Here is a 24,961-nt window from a genome sequence, read left to right as displayed (position 1 = left end):
GTGTTGGGACTAGTGGATGTGTGAGAGTACACAAAGTGACCGGGCTCAGGACCCCCGAAAGACCACCAGAAGAGAGGAGCGTCTGATTTTCCAACAAGCATGAGCAGCTCCAGCTGTTTTGTTGTTCGCCATCCTTGGCTGAAGGACATTTGGTCTCACAGTGCCTATTACATGCACTGCCACTGACAACCACCCACCAACCATTGCCTCCATGTGCAGTGGTGTTGTGAACAATGAAACTGGACGCTATGCAATGATACTGGGTTGTCTTCAGTAAAGATGCCAGATTTAGTTTTGGGACTGACGATGGCCATGTTTGTGTCTGGAGATCTGAACATGGACTCCATACTCTGTTTCTGATGTTTTTTGGCTTGAAAAAGACCTTAATCTAGGTTGAAACGTTGCCTGAAACAATAAAAATGTTCCTTTAAACAAACTTTTTGCATCAGTTTATGCTGCCGCTCTCTCTGTCTTTTTTATTGTGTCTGGAGATCTACATGTGAGCGCCTCAGTCCTGCCTTTGTTGTGGAGCTGCACACTGCCCCCTGCTGGTGTAGTGGTCTGGGGGGGGGGGGGGGGGGGCATCGCATACAGCAGTCAGTCACCCCTAGTAGTGGTACAAGGGACAATGACAACCCAGCAATATGTTCAGGACATCCTGCAGCCCCATGTGTTCCTCTCATTGCGGCTTCAAAGAGGTCGCAGAAATGCCTCCACAACATTGTCACACTTCCGTGGCTGCCCGGTCGCCAGATTTATCACCAATAGAACATTTATGGGACTATCTGGGATGATGGCCTCAACAGTCAACGACTTTGCACGATCTAGAGGCTCAGTTACAGCAAATGTGGAGCGATATGTAGGATGTCATACAGAACCTGTATGCTTCCATGCTGCTCATATAAGATCTTGTGTCCGACTTGAGGCGGTACAACAGGGTACTAGAGCCTCCATGCTGCCCATATCACATCTTGTATTCAAGCTAGAGGCCGTACAACAGGGTACTAGAGCCTCCATGGTGCCCATATCACATCTTGTATTCAAGCTAGAGGCCGTACAACAGGGTACTAGAGCCTCCATGCTGCCCATATCACATCTTGTATCCAAGCTAGAGGTGGTACAGCAGCCTCAATGCTGCCCATATCACATCTTGTATGCGAACTAGAGGTGGTACAACGGGGTACTAGAGCCTCCATGCCCGCCCATATCACATCTTGTATCCAAGCTAGAGGCGGTACAACAGGGTACTAGAGCCACCATGCTGCCCATATCACATCTTGTGTCAAAGCTAGAGGCGGTACCACAGGGTACTAGAGCCTCCATGCTCATCCGTATCACATCTAGTATCCAAACTAGAGGCGATACAACAGGGTACTTTAGCCTCCATGCTGCCCATATCACATCTTGTATCCAAGCTAGAGGTGGTACAACAACCTCCATGTTGCCCATATCACATCTTGTGTGCGAACTAGAGGCAGTACAACAGGGTACTAGAGCCTCCATGCCCGCCCATATTACATATTGTGTCCAAGCTAGAGGCAATAAAACAGGGTACTAGAGCCTCCATGCCCACCCGTATCACATCTTGTGTCCAAGTTAGAGGCGGTACCACAGGGTACTAGAACCTCCATGCTGCCTATATCACATCTTGTATCCAAGCTAGAGGCAGCACAACAGGGTACTAGAGCCTCCATGCCCATCCGTATCACATCTTGTATCCAAGCTATAGGCGGTACAACAGGGTACTGGAGTCTCCATGCTGCCCATATCACATCTTGTATCCAAGCTAGAGGCGGTGCATCAGGGTATTAGAGCCTCCATGCCCACCCGTATCACATCTTGCACCCAAGCTAGAGGTGGTAGAACAGCCTCCATGGTGCCCATATCACATCTTGTATCCAAGCTATAGGCGGTACAACAGGGTACTGGAGTCTCCATGCTGCCCATATCACATCTTGCATCCAAGCTAGAGGCGGTGCATCAGGGTATTAGAGCCTCCATGCTCCCCGTATCACATCTTGTGTCCAAGGTAGAGGCTGTACAACAGGGTACTAGAGCCTCCATGCTGCCCATATCACATCTTGTATCCAAGATAGAGGTGGTACAACAACCTCCATGCTGCCCATATCACATCTTGTATCCAAGCTAGAGGCAGCACAACAGGGTACTAGAGCCTCCATGCCCATCCGTATCGCATCTTGTATCCAAGCTATAGGCGGTACAACAGGGTACTAGAGTCTCCATGCTGCCCATATCACATCTTGTATCCAAGCTAGAGGCAGTACAACAGGGTACTTGAGCCTCCATGCTGCCCATATCACATCTTGTGTCAAAGCTAAAGGCGGTACAACAGGGTACTAGAGCCTCCATGCCCGCCCGTATCACATCTTGTATCCAAAGTAGAGGAAGTACAACAGAGTACTAGAGCCTCCATGCTGCCCATATCACATATTGTGTCAAAGCTAGAGGCGGTACAACAGGGTACAAGAGCCTCCATGGCTGCCTGTATAGCATCTTGTATCTAAGCTAGTGGTTTCACAACAAGGTACCAAAACCTCCATGCCCATCTGTATCACATCTTGTATCCAAGGTAGAGGCAGTACAACAGGGCATTAGAGCCTCCATGCTCCCCATATCACATCTTGTATCCAAGCTAGAGGCAGTACAACAGGGTACTAGAGCCTCCATGCCCGCCCGTATCACATCTTGTATCCAAAGTAGAGGAAGTACAACAGAGTACTAGAGCCTCCATGCTGCCCATATCACATCTTGTGTCCAAGCTAGAGGCGTTACAACAGGGAACTGGAACCTCCATGCCACCCATATCATATCTTGTATCCAAGCTAGAAACAGTACAACAGGGTACTAGAGCCTCCATTCCCACCCGTATCAAATCTTGTATCCAAGCTATAGGCGGGACAACAGGGTACTAGAGCCTCCATGCTGCCCATATCACATCTTGTATCCAAGCTAGAGGCGGTGCATCAGGGTACTAGAGCCTCCATGCCCACCCGTATCACATCTTGTACCCAAGCTAGAGGCTGTACAACAGGGTACTAGAGCCTCCATGCTGCCCATATCACATCTTGTATCCAAGATAGAGGTGGTACAACAGGGTACTAGAGCCTCCATGCCACCCATATCACATCTTGTATCCAAACTAGAGGCAGTACAACAGGGTACTAGAGCCTCAATGCTGCCTGTATCACATATTGTGTCCAAGCTAGAGGCGATGCAACAGGGTGCTAGAGCCTCCATGCTGCTCATATCACATCTTGTATCCAAGCTAGAGGCAGGACATTAGGGTACTAAAGCCCCATGCCACCAGTATCACATCTTGTACCCAAGCTAGAGGCGGTACAACAGGGTACTAGAACCTCCATGCCACCCATATCACATCTTGTATCCAAGCTAGAAGCAGTACAACAGGGTACTAGAGTCTCCATGCCCACCCGTATCACATCTTGTATCCAAACTAGGGGCATTATATTAGGGTACTAGAGCCCCCATGCCCACCAGTATCACATCCTGTACCCAAGCTAGAGGCGGTACAACAGGGTACTAGAGCCTCCATGCTGCCCATGTCACATCTTGTATCCAAGCTAAAGGCAGTGCATCAGAGTACTAGAGCCTGCATGCCAACCCGTATTTCATCTTGTACCCAAGCTAGAGGCCGTACAACAGGGTACTAGAGCATCCATGCTGCCCATATCACATCTTGTGTCAAAGCTAGAGGCAGTACAACGGGGTACTAGAGCCTCCATGCCTGCCTGTATAGCATCTTGTAACTAAGCTAGTGGTTGCACAACAAGGTACTTGAGCCTCCATGCCCATCTGTATCACATCTTGTGTCCAAGTTAGAGGCGGTACCACAGGGTACTAGAACCTCCATGCTGCCTATATCACATCTTGTATCCAAGCTAGAGGCAGCACAACAGGGTACTAGAGCCTCCATGCCCATCCGTATCACATCTTGTATCCAAGCTATAGGCGGTACAACAGGGTACTGGAGTCTCCATGCTGCCCATATCACATCTTGTATCCAAGCTAGAGGCGGTGCATCAGGGTATTAGAGCCTCCATGCCCACCCGTATCACATCTTGCACCCAAGCTAGAGGTGGTAGAACAGCCTCCATGGTGCCCATATCACATCTTGTATCCAAGCTATAGGCGGTACAACAGGGTACTGGAGTCTCCATGCTGCCCATATCACATCTTGCATCCAAGCTAGAGGCGGTGCATCAGGGTATTAGAGCCTCCATGCTCCCCGTATCACATCTTGTGTCCAAGGTAGAGGCTGTACAACAGGGTACTAGAGCCTCCATGCTGCCCATATCACATCTTGTATCCAAGATAGAGGTGGTACAACAACCTCCATGCTGCCCATATCACATCTTGTATCCAAGCTAGAGGCAGCACAACAGGGTACTAGAGCCTCCATGCCCATCCGTATCGCATCTTGTATCCAAGCTATAGGCGGTACAACAGGGTACTAGAGTCTCCATGCTGCCCATATCACATCTTGTATCCAAGCTAGAGGCAGTACAACAGGGTACTTGAGCCTCCATGCTGCCCATATCACATCTTGTGTCAAAGCTAAAGGCGGTACAACAGGGTACTAGAGCCTCCATGCCCGCCCGTATCACATCTTGTATCCAAAGTAGAGGAAGTACAACAGAGTACTAGAGCCTCCATGCTGCCCATATCACATATTGTGTCAAAGCTAGAGGCGGTACAACAGGGTACAAGAGCCTCCATGGCTGCCTGTATAGCATCTTGTATCTAAGCTAGTGGTTTCACAACAAGGTACCAAAACCTCCATGCCCATCTGTATCACATCTTGTATCCAAGGTAGAGGCAGTACAACAGGGCATTAGAGCCTCCATGCTCCCCATATCACATCTTGTATCCAAGCTAGAGGCAGTACAACAGGGTACTAGAGCCTCCATGCCCGCCCGTATCACATCTTGTATCCAAAGTAGAGGAAGTACAACAGAGTACTAGAGCCTCCATGCTGCCCATATCACATCTTGTGTCCAAGCTAGAGGCGTTACAACAGGGAACTGGAACCTCCATGCCACCCATATCATATCTTGTATCCAAGCTAGAAACAGTACAACAGGGTACTAGAGCCTCCATTCCCACCCGTATCAAATCTTGTATCCAAGCTATAGGCGGGACAACAGGGTACTAGAGCCTCCATGCTGCCCATATCACATCTTGTATCCAAGCTAGAGGCGGTGCATCAGGGTACTAGAGCCTCCATGCCCACCCGTATCACATCTTGTACCCAAGCTAGAGGCTGTACAACAGGGTACTAGAGCCTCCATGCTGCCCATATCACATCTTGTATCCAAGATAGAGGTGGTACAACAGGGTACTAGAGCCTCCATGCCACCCATATCACATCTTGTATCCAAACTAGAGGCAGTACAACAGGGTACTAGAGCCTCAATGCTGCCTGTATCACATATTGTGTCCAAGCTAGAGGCGATGCAACAGGGTGCTAGAGCCTCCATGCTGCTCATATCACATCTTGTATCCAAGCTAGAGGCAGGACATTAGGGTACTAAAGCCCCATGCCACCAGTATCACATCTTGTACCCAAGCTAGAGGCGGTACAACAGGGTACTAGAACCTCCATGCCACCCATATCACATCTTGTATCCAAGCTAGAAGCAGTACAACAGGGTACTAGAGTCTCCATGCCCACCCGTATCACATCTTGTATCCAAACTAGGGGCATTATATTAGGGTACTAGAGCCCCCATGCCCACCAGTATCACATCCTGTACCCAAGCTAGAGGCGGTACAACAGGGTACTAGAGCCTCCATGCTGCCCATGTCACATCTTGTATCCAAGCTAGAGGCAGTGCATCAGAGTACTAGAGCCTGCATGCCAACCCGTATTTCATCTTGTACCCAAGCTAGAGGCCGTACAACAGGGTACTAGAGCATCCATGCTGCCCATATCACATCTTGTGTCAAAGCTAGAGGCAGTACAACGGGGTACTAGAGCCTCCATGCCTGCCTGTATAGCATCTTGTAACTAAGCTAGTGGTTGCACAACAAGGTACTTGAGCCTCCATGCCCATCTGTATCACATCTTGTATCCGAGGTAGAGGCAGTACAACAGGGCACTAGAGCCTCCATGCCCCCACCCCCATATCACATCTTGTATCCAAGCTAGAGGCAGTACAACAGGGTACTAGAGCCTCCATGCTCACCAGTATCACATTTTGTATCCAAAGTCCAGGAAGTACAACAGGGTGATAGAACCTCCATGCCACCCATATCACATCCTGTGTCCAAGCTAGAGGAGGTACCACTGGGTACTAGAAACTCCATGCTGCCCATATCACATATTGTGTCCAAGCTAGAGGCAGTACAACAGGGTACTAGAGCCTCCATGCATGCCCATATCACATCTTGTATCCAAACTAGTGGCAGTACAACAGAGTACTAGAGGCTCCATGCTGCCCATATCACAGCTTGTATCCAAGCAAAAGCTGGTACAACAGCCTCCATGCTGCCCATATCACATCTGGTATTCAAGTTAGAGGCAGTACAACAGGGTACTAGAGCCTCCATGCTGCCCATATCACATCTTGTGTCCAAGCTAGAGGCGGTCCAACAGGGTACTAGAGCTTCTATGCCTGCCTGTATACCATCTTGTATCTAAGCTAGAGGTGGTACAACAGGGTACTAGAGCTTCTATGCCTGCCTGTATACCATCTTGTATCTAAGCTAGAGGTTGCACAACAGGGTACTAGAGCCTCCATGCCCCCTGTATACCATCTTGTATCTAAGCTAGAGGTTGCACAACAGGGTACTAAAGCCTCCATGCCCATCTATATCACATCTTCTATCCAAGCTAGAAGCAGTACAACAGGGTACTAGAGCCTCCATGCCCACCAGTATCACATTTTGTATCCAAAGTCGAGGAAGTACAACAGGGTGATAGAACCTCCATGCCACCCATATCACATCCTGTGTCCAAGCTAGAGGAGGTACCACTGGGTACTAGAACCTCCATGCTGCCCATATCACATATTGTGTCCAAGCTAGAGGCAGTACAACAGGGTACTAGAACCTCCATGCTGCCCGTATCACATCTTGTATCCAAACTAGTGGCAGTACAACAGGGTACTAGAGGCTCCATGCTGCCCATATCACAGCTTGTATCAAAGCAAAAGCTGGTACAACAGCCTCCATGCTGCCCGTATCACATCTTGTATTCAAGTTAGAGGCAGTACAACAGGGTACTAGAGCCTCCATGCTGCCCATATCACATTTTGTGTCCAAGCTAGAGGCGGTCCAACAGGGTACTAGAGCTTCTATGCCTGCCTGTATACCATCTTGTATCTAAGCTAGAGGTTGCACAACAGGGTACTAGAGCCTCCATGCCCCCCATATCACATCTTGTGTCCAAGCTATAGGTGGTGTAACAGGGTACTAGAGCCTTGATGCCCTCGTATCACATCTTGTATCCAAGCTAGGTGCAGTACAACAGGGTGCTAGAGCCTCTATGCCCAATCATATCACATCTTGTGTCCAAGCTATAGGCGGTACAACAGGATACTAGAGCCTTGATGCCCTCGTATCACATCTTGTATCCAAGGTAGAGGCAGTGCAACAGGGTACTAGAGCTTCCATACAAGGGGTTAATATCTTGCAATAAATGATCTTTTTGCTCTGATATTGTAATCACTTACATCAACGTTACAATCACATAAAAAGTTGCATCTGATTCCTACAACTTCTTCTATTGGGTGGAATGTTTTTGACATTGAGTATATGTTTGTGTATACGGATATCTATGTGCTTGCACTTATGTACTTACAGTTGAATATTTATCTATCTGCATCTCTGTATATATGTCTGTGTGTATTTGCAGTATGTTTTATGTTTTCTGGATGATAAACTTTTAATGCTTTGCTCTTGGACCCTTTAATGACTTGTTAATCCTCCGATTTTATATGTTGTAGAATTATCCAGTTAACCCCATGTACTCAGATGCTCCTGTTATTATTTCCTCTAATTTCCTTAAAGGGAAGAAGACAGAAAAACGTTGATAATTATTAGGGCACAGCCTGCTTGAATGTGGTCATTGTTGCTCAGATGAATCTTGGCATGTATAATATCTCAGTAATAGATGATACACAGAACATAATAGTTCTGTCTGATTGATGGTTTCCAAGATTAGCTAGGAAGTCCTAAACCACCAGCAAATGATCTGATGTCTGAAGACAATCTGGCAACAAGCTGATACAATGTATGTCTATAGTTTTATGGCAAAAAATGTTAAAAGGACTTGATTTGCTTCTGAAATATTATTTACAACTCTACAAGCCAACAGACTTCTGGGGGGCAGTCAAATTAAAGGGGTTGTCCCGCGAAAGCAAGTGGGGTTCAGCACTTCTGTATGGCTATATTAATGCACTTTGTAATGTACATCGTGCATTAATTATGAGCCATACAGAAGTTATTCACTTACCTGCTCCGTTGCTGGCGTCCCCGTCTCCATGGATCCGTCTAATTTCAGCGTCTTATCGCCCGATTAGACGTGCTTGCGCAGTCCGGTCTTCTCCCTGGTGAATGGGGCCGCTTGTGCCGGAGAGCTGGTCCTCGTAGCTCCGCCCCGTCACGTGTGCCGATTCCAGCCAATCAGGAGGCTGGAATCGGCAATGGACCGCACAGAGCCCACGGTGCACCATAGGAGAAGACCCGCGGTGCATCGTGGGTGAAGATCCCGGCGGCCATCTTGGTAAGGTAAGTAAGAAGTCGCCGCAGCGCGGGGATTCGGATAAGTACTAAACCTTTTTTTTTTTTAACCCATCCCTTGGGTTTGTCTCGCGCCAAACGGGGGGCCTATTGAATTAAAAAAAAACCCGTTTCGGCGCGGGACAACCCCTTTAAGCAGACTAGAGAAGTCTTCCACAAAGAGCAGTTGCTTCTTCTCTTTTACATATGCTTATAGAAAAGGAACATGCAGGATGTGTCAGATTTACATACATTAAAGGGGTATGTATGTCGGGCTTTTCATAGCCGTGAAGGGCGACCACTGCCATGGCTACCGGACAAAGTCTATTTAAAGAGCCGAGCATTTAGCGCTGCTTTCGTAGGTCTCATTGGACCAAATGGGAGCTACAGAAACAGAGCTGTGCTAGGCGCTCGGCTCTTTCCGACACATGGTCAAAACACAGCAGTTGGGTTTTTCCATCTTGGCCATGAAAAGCCAGGATGGGAATACCCCTTTAAGTGTATAGACATCAATAGCCATCAGACTGCTGTAGAGGCAAACACTAAACTAGTTGATGAGGTTGACAATTTCTTAAACACTCCGTCAAAAGTGGGAAAAGAGCAGTACAATTTAATCCAATGGTAGTCCATGAATTGCATGGGTGTGCCAGGTTTACCAGAACAAGAACTCTGCAACTCCCTTTCTATATGTCCTAATAGAGCATATGGAGAGGGATTGCCATGATGATGTAATAGGGATACCAATTGTCAGACTAAGTTGTATTCCCCTGGTTTAACGCTGCATTCATCCCATTCAGTGCAAGTCATAGATAGTCATAGATGCTAGTGCAAATCATAGAAGTTTTCTGTTCCCAGAACTTGTGTCCACAATAGCCTGATGCCTTTGCTGACATCCTTGTAGCCTGCAGTTACCACCCACGTGACCACTAGAGTGAAAGGCTATTTTTTGGAATACACACAAATTGATGTTGAGAAGGCTGACATTTTAAACTCCTATTTTGTATCTGTTTTCTATCAGAAAGTAGGTGTAACATCAACTAATCTCCCCTGTGCTATTGGAGGAATAAAAGAATTTAGGCTATCTATAAGCAGAGAGATGGTGGGGGAAAACTTCACTAACTTAAATGAATTCAAGTCTCCAGGTTCAGATGAATTACATCCTAGGATACTAAAGGAAGCAGCGGAGGTAATTGCTGAACTACTCACCATAATCTTTGAAAATTCCTGGAAAAAGTCCCAGAAGATTGGAGAAGGGCAAATGTCCCTATCTTTAAAAAAGGGAAGAAGGTGGATCCAGGCAGGGGCGTACCAAAAGGCTCAAGGGCCCAGGTGCAAAGGTTCACCTCGGGGTTTTCCCCCTCGGGCCTTCACCCCACACTCCCCTGTACCCATACCTAGATCGAGCTGCACACATGATCTGCCCGTTGGCATAATCTTTCCAAACATGACGCATTTCCTGCACTACATGAAAATTTGTTTGTAGCCCCACAGGCCACTCTCTCACACACACACAACGCTTTTTACCACTAATAGCGCAGTGTCCCGAGTGCCGTACTAACCATGGTACAACACTCCCATTGATTTTAATGCGGTTACTCAAGCCTGCGCTCGATTGTGATGTTTCTAACACCACATTTTTCAAGAGCTGTCTGTTCTATTTTTGTGTTTCCATAGTTTTTAACACACCCCCTCACAATGATGGGGTGCATTAAATAGCGCCTGTCAAACGCTGTAACCTGTGTTCAAAAACGCTGCTCGAAAGTCCGGTAAAAATGCCATAATTACAATCTGCGTTTTCTGAACCTGTGTGTGAGAGCAGCCTTAAGGTGGTTCAGGTTTTTGTTGTACTTTAAAACCACAATTAAGAAAAACGCATAAAAAACCTGCATGCAGAATTTAAAGACTGTGTACGTTATTAAGGAGCTGCTGACACTATTAAAAACTGCATGTGGTAGATAGATAGATAGATAGATAGATAGATAGATAGGAGATAGATAGATAGATAGATAGGAGATAGATAGGAGAAAGATAGATACACACACAAGCACACATATACACATACCCCGGGACCCGGACCACTTCTCCTCCATGTGTCAGCAGCACAGGTAGATACAGCAGCTTCCGTTCAGCAGGAGGGAGGGACAGCACATGATCACATGATCAGTCCCTACCGGCCAATGTGATTGCCTCTCTCCTTCTCCCCCTGCTCTTCCCTGCTTCTTCGGCTGCTCTGCCTGCAGCCTGATCGGAGCCGTGCTGCAGAGCGGCCAGCCAATAATGCACTAAATGTGCATATGTGTATGGCGGGGGCGGCCTCGGGGCTGATGCTACACCTATGGATCCAGGAAACTACAAGCCTGTGAGCCTGACTTCCATACCGGAAAAGATCTTTGAACAAATTATTAAACAGCATGTATCCAAGTACTTGGATGAAAATGGAGTAATTAACAAAAGCCAGCATGGATTTGTAACAAACAAGCCATGCCAGATAAATATAATTTACTTTTATGACAGAATCACCAACTGGGATGATCAGAGAAATGCACTAGATATAGTATATCTGGACTTTAGTAAAGTATTTGACAAAGTATCTCATACCATACTTACTGAAAAAATGACCAAATATGGGATTGACAAGGCAACTGTTAGCTGGATTCACAACTGGCTGAGTGATCGTACTCAAAGAGTGGTCATAAATGGCTGCACATCCAAGTGGAAGAATGTATCAAGTGGGGACCACAAGGCTCTGTCCTAGGCCCAGTAGTGGTCAACATTTTTATAAATGATCTGGAGGAGGAAATTGATGGGAAACTGATCAAATTTTCCAACGACACAAAGCTAGGAGGGATAGCTAACACTAGGGAAGAGAGAGAGAGGATTCAAAAAGATCTAGAAAAGATTGAACAGTAGTCGGCGACTAACAGAATGGTATTTAACAAGGAGAAATGCAAAATCCTACATCTGGGCAAGAAAACTCAAAAAAGCACATGCAGAATGGTAGAACTTTTGCTACCAGGATGGTGAGCGGTCTGCAAATCATGTCCTATGAGGAACAGTTAAAGAAGGATCTGGGAATGTTTAGCTTGCAAAAAAGAAGGCTGAGAGGAAACGTAAAGCGGTTCTGTCAGCAAAATAAAAAAAATATACACACCTGCATCCCTGTAGAGTCTAACACGTGGAAAGAGAAGAGTTAAAAAACAAAGCAAACTCACCTAATCCCGTTTTACTTGGTCTCAACGTTGTTTACCTGGCACGTGAGGGGTCGGCTCCCACGGCTCCTGCGTGCTAACGCCGACCTGGTCGCGTCTTACCTCTGCCATCCAGAGAGAGTCGATGGCAAGTGCGTAAGAGGGGCTCATGCGCACTTGCCGTCAACTCTTCGAGGATGGCAGAGGTTAGAAGTGGCCAGGCCAATTAGTGACTGACGCGATACTTGTGATGCGTCGCCCAGGGCGGCAATAGATCATCATAGATCGGACCAGAGGCGGAAGCTGGAACTCTAACAGCTTCTGCCCTGTGATGAGGCAGCTGCCGGAGGGAGAGAAGACTAGCAGGTTCCTGGTGACTGGCCCCTCTAAGGCACAGGTGAGTACGAATTTTTTTTCTTGACAGAACCCCTTTAATAGCAGAGGGATCATTCCTATTTTCATTTGTACAAGGAAAGACTAGAAGCAACGGGATGAAACTGAAAAGAAGGAGACACAGATTAGATATTAGACAGTGAGGGTGATCAATGAGTGGAACAGCTTACCATGGGAGGTGGTGAGTTCTCCTTCAATGGAAGTGTTCAAACAAAGGCTGGACAGACATCTGTCTGGGTTGATTTAGTGACCCTGCATTGACCAGGGGGTTGGACCCGATGACTTTGGAGGTCCCTTCCAACTTTACCAACTCTCCTGAGAAGGGACTGTTCTAAATCATTGTTCTGTTAAAAATAAAGGTTCTTCGCAGCATGTCAACACCAGTGTCTTGCCCGCTCCAGAAATCTCTGCCCATGATGCCATGTGACCAGGCATACTACCACTGCTAAGGCCTTGAAGCTTTTCGCTGTCCAGCAGTGCCACCAACTTCTGTAAGTCCCCTAGTGACTGCCAGTGGCCCCGCCAACACCTTACAATAAGACAATATCTATAAGTTACAAAATGTGTTCCAAGCATCTACTCTACTTTCAGAAAAACGATATTTCCTGACATTGCCTCTCGTCTTCCCCAGCTGATCTCAAATTGTACCCCCTTGTTCTAGTGTTTAGCTTCCTAATAACCCCCCCCCCCTTCCTCCTTCCCCGAAGCTTATTTATACCTTTAATATGCTTAAAGGTTTTATCATGTTCCCCCTCTCCCTTTCCTTCAGGCGATACAAATTAATCTTTAAAGACATATATTGGGACTTGTTTTATTCTGTCTATTGATGACCGACAGGTTATCAATTGCTGATCAGCAAGGAGCTGCCAATTCCTGGGGCTCCTGTCACTGACCTGGGTTGGTATTGCAGGCAGGTAAGGTTGGTATTGCAAGTGCACCCCCTATTGAATTCAATGGGAGCAGTGCCTGCAATACTAACCAGGACCACTGCACTATGGTCAGCACTTTATGCTTCCAGCATGAACCACAGTGACATCAGCTACGGGTATCGGCTAATTGGTGGAGAACCAAGCGGCGGGTCTCTGCCGATCATCTACTGATGTCTTGTCAATCATCCATAGAAAAAAAAATGTAAAAAGTCCTGTAATACCCTTTTAAGTCTTTCCTGATAAGTTTTGTTCTTGAGACCTTTCATCATTTTTGTAGCCTGTCTTTGGACTCGTTCCATTGTCTCAATGTCTTTCAGTAGGTGAGGTCTCCAGAACTGAACACAGTATTCCCAATGAAGTCTATGCAGATTACATTCTCCTTCTTTCTACTTGTTATTCCTATATCTATGCGGTCGAGCGTATGACTCAGAAACAAAACAGTGACATCTAGTGACTACAGACTGCATTGCAGTCATATAGAATTACATTACACAGCCCCATACACTCCTCCCCTTTTTAACCTGTGTTGTCATTGGCACTGTGCAAACATGGAACAAAGTAGTTAAATGGGAAAACAGATTTATGTATTTTACCAGTCTATGAGATTTTGAGAACAGTCCTTATTTCACATGGGGCTGACTAGGGATCCGCCACCCCGTAAGGCATCTTATGCACATGAGGAAAGTCCATTACAAGACTTCTTAATAATAAATGCATGCAACAGGGTACTTATCTGGCACCCATATGCCCTAATATCTCATGCACCTGTCTTTAACAAGTAGTAGCACAACAGGCACAACAAAAAGACCAACCCAACAATGGGTTAAGCATAGCTACAGTTCAGCACCATGTGCCCATATTATCTGCCCACACTTTTGTTCCTGGGTGGCACAGGTCCATAAGAATGCTGCTTTATCATCCTACTATCTTTCTCCTGCCTTGCTACAACAGTTGGTTGCCCCATGTTCAGCTGCAGCATGACTACTTGGACTAACAATTTTAGGGTCCGATGTGAGAGCCCCGTCTTCTGGCTCATCACCCTAAAACCATCTCAGATATTCTTGAGACTCAGCATTAAAGGCTATCTCACAATCTGTGTTTGCCATACATCTACCTGACGCTTCTCACAGACCCCTGCGCCATTCATGTCCGACGCTCCACACTATCAGGCTCCTCAGATGCGCACTTTCAATATCCTGCCCACTACGCCAAATTATGTAGCAGTTGCACTCTATCAATGGGCAAACCAACACTGGTGACTGTAACACTTTCTCTCCTTCTCAGTGAATGTTCCTGGACTTGGTAACTCATAGTTATGGCTATTACTTCCACACCACCTAGAACTTCGCCGTATATCACCATATAATAACAATAAAAAGGCATAAATGAGAAACAAAACAGTGATATTTAGTGGCTATAAACGGCATTGCAAACATATAGAATTGCATTACACAGCATTAACCCTCCACATGGCTTGCAAGGACTGCTGAGGCCTGTAGCAGTTAGCCTGCACGTGGATCGTTACCGGTTGCAGGATGCATGGGAGAAGTAGCATTGGCGCAGCGGTGGTCCGAAGCCAGTGTGTATAGGATGTTTAATTATTTTTCTGCAAATCAGAAAAAAATTTAATCAGACAACCCCTTTAAAATCAATAATAAAACTGTATGCAGTAAGCTGTACAGGCAACAAGAATGTAATCCCTTAGGAGACACCTAGGGCGGTATATGTCATTAGGCACTGGAGGGCACATGGCAAGTACGTGATATCGTCGCAAGTAAATCGTGGCAAAATTACGACTTTTTTCCCATGTTTTTTTGAGCCCCAGCGCTGTTTTGTCTTTCAAAAACATAGCTGCCACTGGCAATTTTGTCACGCGATTTTGCCGTGATTTTTTTTTTTGCGCAAAAGTCAATAGGACTTTCTAATGTTAAAAAAACGTTGCATGAAAATTGCAAGTTCGTGCTTTGCGATGCAATAAAAAGGAGCCTCCACAGGGAAACATGGGAGATTAAAAAAAGCAAAACACAGAAAGATGGGGCATGGTATGATTTTTTTTCACTCCACATTGCATGAGTGAAAACATTGAAAATGTGAAAGAAACCGTTGAAAATCATTGGTTTCATCATTCTGCTTTGTTGCTCACTCACACCGCGTGAAAATTGTGCAATTTTATTGCCAGTATGAAGGCAGCCTAAAGGGTTCCAGAGAGACCTAGAAGAGAAGATCCTTCCACTGAGCAGCCTTCTGACTGCTCACCCTCTTCGAATTTCCAAGACTCTGGACTTGCAATGGCCTGGGACTGAAGACTGCACCCAAGGTTGCTCCTCGGCTTAGTGAGAACTCACAGTCCTCCTTCTTGCTTACTTCCAACTCCCCCATGTCACTAGGATCTCGTAAAAACCTCCTGTGGCTTACCTCCAGGGTCAGACTGGCCCGTGGGATAAGTCTCCAGAGCGCCTGCCCTTACTAACACTTTTATCTGTTCCTTGTGCCCCAAGCTTTTTGCAGAGTCGGTCTTTGTGTGTCCTAGCCCTCCTTTGCCCTCTGTGCCCCTGCCTTTCCCAAGCCCATGTTGGTCCCTTCCTCATATCTGAACCTGTATCAATAGCTTAGATATTCTGAACCAGGAGGGAAGAGGAGGGTGTCTGCAAACAGAGAAGAGAACAGGACTGGAGAATCCAAAAGGCTGAGAATCCCCTCTAGCGGCCCTATTAGATTTTGGATCCCTTTCACAGGGACAGGAGGACCCAACTGCTTACATAACGTATGTTCAACTACCTACCAAGGAGGCAAATGTGTGTAATGTGTAAATATATATATATAATAGGAATAAGGCTGGGTTCACACAGGACGGATTTGCCGCGGAAATTCTGCGAGGAATTTCGCCGCGGCAAATCTGCCTGCAGCCGCTAATCTCGGTATTAGCCAGCCATGTGGACGAGATTTCTCAGAAATCTCATCCACATGGGACGGCCAATCCGCTGCGGTAAGTCAGGCTGGAACCGCGGCCGCGCTCTCCTCTATGGGAGCGCCGGCCGCAGCGGCCGGGCTGCTTCAAAGCCGCCGCGGGTTTTTCCGCGGCGGTTCTCCCGGTCGAAGTCTCGCGGTTTTTGCTGCGGCCAAACCGCGGGATTTCCGTCGGGAATGCGCCCCGTGTGAACCCAGCCTGAGTGTGTAATGTATACAGATGTAAGATTGCTAACTCACCGCGCATTAGTAGGTTACTGCAGTAATACGTTGCGGTTCAGCGCATCTCAGAATAGCCACACTATTTGCATAGCATGGCTGCCATTAAAAGTGCAGTGGCCACGCTACATATATAAAAAATATCCATTACTTACCATACCACTGGGTCTCCAGTCTCTGTATGTTGGTATTGTTCACTCACTGCATTTCTTTGTAATTAAATCCCTGTATAGCAGTGTTTTTGGACTCTTTTTGATTAGAATATCACTGTATGGTAGTATTTTGGTCAGTATTATTCAGTTACTATATGGCAGTCATTGGTCATGATGATATTATTCAGTCATTGTGTGATGTATTATTATAGTAAGCACATTATACTTTTATAGAGTCCCGTGTCTGCGAGGACGGCTTCACACAAGTGTATTTGAGTACACAAAACTTGCCAGTGTAATATGCAGTAAATAGAAGCCATTGATTTCAATAGGTTCGTTCACATGCGCGTATCTTTCCTGCCCATCTCAGTTGCGTATGACCTATTTTCCTGCACATTTGCACACCATAGCAGTTAATGGGGATGCACAAATCCCCACGCAATACACTATGAGAGAAGAGAAAGATGAGAGATAAGCAGTCCAGATACGTTAAATAAATGATAGCTATCTCCTCTGAACTACTTATAAAAGTTTTTCTTTTATAAGTAGAAGAAGAAAAACACTCCTTCCCGACTCCAATCTGACAATCAGAATAATCCCTGATTCACCGACCCGTCTGACGTAATCAGTGATATAACATGTAATATTGTAACGCTCAAGAAAGGCGTCCGGGCCCCTCTTGTACTCTTTTATGGTATTCACAATCACCACGTCCTCGGGCAGAAGGTTCCATAGTCTCACTGCTCTTACAGTAAAGAATCCCCTTCTATGTCGGTGTAGAAACCTTCTTTCCTCTAGATGTAGAGGGCCCCCCTTGTTACAGTCACAGTCCTGGGTATAACTAGATGATGGGAGAGATCTCTGTATTGTCCCCTGATATATTATATATAGTTATTAGTTTACCCCTCAGACCTCTTTTTTTCTAAATTAAATAACCCAATTTTGATGCCCTCTCTGGGTATTGTAGTCCACACATTCCATGTATTACTTTAGTTGCCCATCTTTGTACCCACTCAAGCTCTGATATGCCCTTCTTGAGTGCTGGTGTCCAAAACTGTCCACAATATTCCATGTGTGGTCGGACCTCAGGGAACAGTCAGGATATTCCAGACTGTTAGTGGCTCCAGCATTCCTGAGAGCGGTCTATAGATATGTATGTCATGTGTACAGGCATAGATAGATGGATTAGACTTCAGATAGCTCCCCATACACCATCGCACGTATGTACTATGTCTAATCATACTGAATAATCAAGCAGCTTCACTTTCTATAGAAACATGTAAACATCTCTATGTACCAGTAGATGGCGATCCTGGATCGGAAAAACTGTACTCTAAGGAGTGACACAGGAGTATTTATGAATACATTGAACTGAGATGTGAAAAGAATGACCTGCCTTCAGGATGATCGTGGGGGCTGAATTCAATGGGAGCTGTGCATACAATACCAACCAGGACCACTGCAGCATGGTCAACGAGATCTGCTATCTGTGCTGTCCATAATGACAGTGGTGCTGGAAATCAGATGATTGGCGGGGTTCCTGAGTGGCACCGATGATTATCAATAGAAAAAATCCAAATTGTCCTGGACAACCACTTTAGATGCAGGACATTGCCTCCTGATCGCGCAACAGTCTTGGAATTCCCCATAGTGAGGAGAGAAAGGGGGGCGGAGCTACATGGGATCTCTTACATATCTCCCCAAATTTGCAGCGATAGGGGGCATGGCTAAAGAGTTTTCCCAGGGTTTCCTTGAAAAAAGGGGCAAGGAGGCGGTGCTAGAAAACCTATCGCCAGTGAAAAAGAGCCCTAAAGTGTAACAAAACTTGTGAAGATTATTATCAGAAATCAATGGGAACATTTATTAGGCATGTTTTTATTGAAGGACGTTATTAAGAGGTGCACGTTGTAGGTGGGTGGTGTATTTTTTATATTCACTCACTCCTGTTACTGTGCTGTCCACAGGTGAAGTCCATGAACAGTCTGAAAATCTAACTTTTTTCAGATTGCTGCAAACACACTCTTCCATAGAGGGTGATGTCAGGGATTGTGCCCAGGAGCTCCTGTGCTCTAGTCAGTAGCTCTCACCACTGAGCTATTCAGACTGTGGACAGTTCCCTTACATGACTCTCAGCTGTGTTTCCTGATCCCAGTTACCTAGTTCCTGCCTCCTGATCCTGCCTCTGTCTTGATTACATTTCCTATAAAAGACTGGCCCTGCCACTCCCTCAGTGGGTGATTATTCTGCTCCACAGCACTGTTTGATCAAATTCCCCTCGCCTGTTCCTCCGCTATTTCTACAAGACCTCCTAATACAGACTTCTGGCTTCCCTTCTGACTACGCTACCCGCCTCATCCATCTGTAGTGAAAACTGAGATCTCCCGTTGTTGACTTTTGTCTTCTCTTCTGACTCTGCTACCCGCCTCATCCATCTGTACTGCAAACCAAAACCTTCCGTTGCTGACTCCTGGCTCTTCCTTGACTATTCTCCAGACCTGCGGCTCTTACACCTGAGGTTCTAACTCAGTGCCTGAAACTGCTACAGTGAGAGTCCACATGCACAGCGGTCAGCTTTTCAGACTGCAGATGGACTTCACCGGCAGAGAGTAAGTGAACGGGAGAGCGGGTGAGTATAAGAAATACATCTCCAGGCTCCCGCATCACCTTCCCAAACAGCACCATAGTTTAGTTTAAGGTGCCGTTTGTCGGTGAGAGGTTCTCTCTTCAATGGTGAGTTTACTTTGTCACTCTGCATTTCACCTGACATTTCATTTTTCTTTATGAATACACAGGAGAAAAACTATTTAAAATATTTGCTTTCTTCTCATCACCTTCTACAATTCTTCCTGCATTACTTTTTAAAAGGTCAACACTTTCCTTTTTCTTTAAAATAATTTTTTGGGGGTTTTATGATAAACAAAGAATAAATGAAAGTTGACATATTTGTTGCGTTAGAATACAAAGTCTGAAAGTCTGTACCGTGACATATTTTAAGCATACAATGCGTTGCTGAATAGTAATGAGACTCATGTTCCTTCTTACAAAAGAAAAAAAAAATAGTTGCCTGGTTAATGTAGTTCATCACTTGAGTACTAGAAATCAACACTTCCTTTTTTAGTCTTTTTACTATTTATACAATTGAAGGACAGCTTAGGGTTGTTTTTACTTCTTTTGACAGGAAGTTTGTTTTCACCTTTGCTGCTTTTTTTGCTTTTTACTTCATTTATTTTTTCCTTATAGCTTGTAGTGCTCCTCCACTGCCTTCTTGTTTTAGTAGTTTAAATGCTTTGTTTTTATTATTTATGGCCACCAGTACATCCTGTAAGTTATGGACCGCACACAGTGAATTCTTAAGATGCTTTTAAAAAAATGTCCCATTTCTTCTTCTCACTCTTAGGGCCCATTTAGACACAACGATTATCAATCAAAATTCACTTAAAAGACATCTTTTGTGCAATAATCGCTATGTGCGTTTACACGGCAAGATGATCGCTTAAAATTCGCTAAAACGGCAGTTTGAGTGACAGTTTTGAGCGTTCCCTTTGCATAAGTGTGTAAATGAAGGCTCACACTGTATGCAGAAGACAAGCGGGACCGCTATCTTCTGCATACAGCTGTTGTCTTCTTGGAGTGCTCAGCTGATATACAGCGAAGCACTCCAAGCGATGTATGCAGAACACAGCTGGAGCGCTGTCTTCTGAATACTTTTGCTGTGTTCATGGAACACACAGCTGGTATACAGCTAAGCGCTTCGATCGGGGTATGCAGAAGACAAGAGGGGCTGCTTGTCTTCTGTATACAGCTGTTGTCTTCTCGGAGCGCTCAGCTGGTATACAGCTGAGCGCTCCAAGCGGGGTATGCAGAAGACAGCTGGACTACTTGTGTTCTGCATACTATTGCTGTGTTCTCTGAGCGGGATACCAGCTGAAACAAAAGTATCAGCAGTATCCCGCTGAGAACTTGCTGAGAGACAGCGATGAGCGAACAGTGCACGATGGCCCCGCGTTAAGGCACAACGATTATCACTCAAAAGTCGGCTTTGGAGCTAATTTTAAGCATTAATTGTTGTGTCTAAATGGGCCTTTATTTTTAAGGCCATTATCCCAGTCAATAAAGATAAGGGCATTTCTAAGCTGATTGAACTTTACCTTCCAGAATTGTAGTATTTTTGTGCACCCCCCCCCCACACACACAAAACTCCCTATTGAAAGAAAATTGGAAGTCAAAATTACAGTCACTATTTCCTAAGAGCCCCTGACCTGCATCTCCATTATTTTGTCAGACCTGTTGGTTAATATTAACCCTTTCCAATCCACTGTCTGACATCTAAAAACATTCTGATTGACGGCTGTACAGCTTCCGATGTCGGAAGACGTCCGGCAGGGTATTCTTATTGTATATCACATACCGCAGTACTGACTCTAGCCAGCAGGTGGCGGCATTGTATAATGGCAGAAAAAGAAGGCCTCCTAGAGAACCGTGAATCCAAAATTGGATTGCAAAGGGTTAAGTCCAAATCGACCATCCCTCCAGTTGAGTCCTGAAAAAAAATGAGAAAGGTAATCACTAGTCAACAGTGAAATTGTTACTGACTTAAAGGGGTTGTCCCGCGAAAGCAAGTGGGTCTATACACTTCTGTATGGCCATATTAATGCACTTTGTAATGTACATCGTGCATTAATTATGAGCCATACAGAAGTTATTAGAAGTTATTCACTTACCTGTTCCGTTGCTGGCGTCCTCGTCTCCATGGTGCCGTCTAATTTTCAGCGTCTAATCGCCCGATTAGACGCGCTTGCGCAGTCCGGGTGTTCTTCTTTTCTGAATGGGGCCGCTCGTGCCGGAGAGCGGCTCCGTGTAGCTCCGCCCCGTCACGTGCCGATTCCAGCCAATCAGGAGGCTGGAATCGGCAATGGACCGCACAGAAGAGCTGCGGTCCACCGAGGGAGAAGATCCCGGCGGCCATCTTCAACCGGTAAGTAAGAAGTCACCGGAGCGCGGGGATTCAGGTAAGCGCTGTGCGGATTTTTTTTTAGGTCCCTGCATCGGGTTTGTCTCGCGCCGAACGGGGGGGCTGTTGAAGAAAAAAAAAAACGTTTCGGCGCGGGACAACCCCTTTAAAAAGGTCCTAATCTGTAGTATCTTGGTATGCTGAACAAGAATATGGCCATGAAAAATTTCAATTGGCTCTCATTTTGAAGATATTTCATATAGTTCATTTTCTGTGTTTCACCGTGTAAATTCATCCTTACAGTTACACTTACAGTTTGAGCCAGACAGCAGCCGTGTGCTTACAGGACCTGTGATGATGTCACCATCATGTGATCAGTCACTGCCTCTAACTTTACATCTAACACCAACATAATCATTACCCCATGTTAACTCCCACTTTACCCATGTACGTATCAACACCTAATCACTAGTGTACTATATAAAGCCCAGTCGGACAGGTTGACATTTCAAATATTTCAGACTTCATGGAATTCATTTTAAGCTACTGTTACTCTTTTATCCATTTCATTACAATACAGAACACTAATACCTCGAACGTGTGTTAATACTGTGTCCAATGTTTGCTATATTTGTGGGGAAGTGACATTTGCCAACCAGAAGAAAAGTATCACTTCTTAAGTGAAGAAGGCATATTGCCAGGGCTCGAACACACAATAACCTCTTTTGTTCCAGTCAGCAGCTCTCTCCGCTAGGCTATCAGGACTTGGACAGTTCCTCTTTCTCTGGCTCCTCTTCAAGCATAATGATGCACATTTTTCTCTTGCTTCCAGGAGTTCTTCTCTGGCCCATACCATTGCCACTTCACAAGGTACTGTATTTTACTTCTCTGAAGTCTGGAGTCTGGAATCTTTTCTACCACAAACTTGTTCTGGCCCTGAAATTTCACAGGAGGGGGACACAGTTTATGTCTTCCTACAAAAGTATTCTCATGAAATGGCTTTAGTAAGGAAATGGGAAAGACAGGGTAAATCTTCAGGTTGCCCAGGAGCTTCAGTCGGAATACCACCAGGCTGACCCTTGCTGCAATTGGGAATGCTTGGGATAGGGTATTTGTGCCTTCAGGTTCTTGAAGGTTAACCACACCTTTTCTCCAACCCGGTAGGAGCTGCTTGGCGATGCTGGTTGGATGCCTTCTTATAGGTATTCTGGGCTTCCTGTAAGGTTTCTTTTAGTTGCTTCTGTGTTTGTGTTAATGCCGTCAGTCTTTGGTTAACCATTTGGAAACTTGGACAGTTACCTTACTGAAACCTAGCCTTGTTCTGTATTTCTCAGCTACCTAGTTCCTGTATCCTGGTCCTGACTCCACCCCTGTTCCTGATTGCAATTGCTATATGAGCCTAGACCTGACACTCCTTCAGTGCATGATTATTGAGTTCCACCACCTTGATCAAGCTCCTTTTCCTCCGGCTCCTCTACAAGCATACAGATATCTCCTGCTGCTGACCTTTGGCTTCCATTGACTACACTTCTGTCTAATCCCATTTGTACTGCATATCGATACCTTTTGCTGCTGACCTTTGGCTTCCATTGACTATGCTACCATCTCATGTATTTGTACTGCATATCGTGACTTCCCAATAACGACTCCTAACTATTCTGACTATGCTACAGTGACTGACTTGGCTACTACACCTGCAGCTCCAATCCAGCATCAGTAAGACGCGACACATATCATCTTTTCTTCGGATGCAAGATTGGCCACCAAGACAAGCCTTGGGCCCCACAAATATGCTGTGCTACATGTACAACACAGCTTTCACAGTGGTTGAATGGCAAAAGACCATCAATGCCTTTTGCAGTCCCCATGGTGTGGAGAGAGCCAAGCAACCACACAAATGACTGTTACTTCTGCTTGGTTCCTCTTCTTTTCAGGGTGATAACAAAACAAAAGGAGTCGAGAATACTCTACTCCAACATTCTGTCTGCATTGAGACCAGTTCCATGGGATATACAAAATGCATCTTTTTCTTATGTGAGTGGGATAGCCGAGCAAGAGAATTGCACTACTTGCAGAAGGAATGCACTTGCAGACAAGATGCAGCAGTTGGAGAGGGGAATATCCAGCACCCAGCTCTGGTCGAGGCTCGCAAAATCCTGCTATCGCCCCTTCACATCAAACTAGGTTTGATGAAGAACTTCATGAAAGCCATGGACCGGACTTCGCAAGCTCCCCAATACCTTAATGAAAAATCCCCTCGACTCAGCAGGCAAAGATTAAAGAGGGAGTTTTTGTGGGTCCTCGGATCCCAGAGATCTCATCTTCACAGATGACCGGTTCAACAACTTGCTGCAGGGTCATGCGAAACAAGCATGGAATGCTTTCGCCTAGTGTCTACAAACTCTCTCGGGAATGTTAGAGCTGAACACTACAAGGAACTAATACAAGACATGCTGATGCAGCATCAGAAACTTGACTGCAATATGCAAGATCCACTTCCTTCATTCCCATCTGGATTTCTTTCCACAGAACTGTGGTATGGTTAAACATAGCCAACGTTTCATCAAGATATCGCAACAATGGAATGAAGATACCGGGGAGAATAGTCCACTACCATGCTGGCTGACTACTGCTGGACACTACCATGCTGGCTGATCACTGCTGGACACTACCATGCTGGCTGACTACTGCTGGACACTACCATGCTGGCTGACCACTGCTGGACACTACCATGCTGGCTGACTACTGCTGGACACTACCATGCTGGCTGACCACTGCTGGACACTACCATGCTGGCTGACCACTGCTGGACACTACCATGCTGGCTGACTACTGCTGGACACCCCACAGAGATGCTCCCGACAGCTCTACAAGAGACTGGCAAAGAGATCTAATACGTAGTCTATGGCTTGATTTTTTTTATAGGTATTAACCATAGGCCAATTATTGGCATGTATTTCGTGATGTAAACAATTATTGCAGATTACTAAAAAAATGGAGCCAATTTTGCATTCTGACTGTCATATTCGTGTTGAGCACATAAAAATTGATAAGAAACATGACTTTTGGTAAAATTTGTTGAGCAGTGATCTTTAGTTATTGACAGAAAAGTGTTACCATTATGAGATCCGCAAGTTTCGGTATCTGAAGTCCCCCATAATAATTATCTCATTGTGATATGATACTTCATCTATTTACCTTACGGTGCATTCACACGAACGTATATCCGCTCGGTTTTCATGCCGAGCCGATATACGTTGTCCTCGGGTGCAGGGGGGAGGATGGAAGAGCCAGAAGCAGGAACTGAGGCTCCCGCCCCCTCTCTGCCTCCTCTCCGCCCCTCTGCACTATTTGCAATGAGAGGAGGTGGGACGGGGGTGGGGCTAAAGTCTGGGAATT

The sequence above is a fragment of the Eleutherodactylus coqui genome, chromosome 7 (assembly GCF_035609145.1).
Source record: "Eleutherodactylus coqui strain aEleCoq1 chromosome 7, aEleCoq1.hap1, whole genome shotgun sequence".
In the NCBI taxonomy this organism is placed as follows: Eukaryota; Metazoa; Chordata; class Amphibia; order Anura; family Eleutherodactylidae; genus Eleutherodactylus; species Eleutherodactylus coqui.
This window is presented reverse-complemented; position numbering follows the sequence as displayed.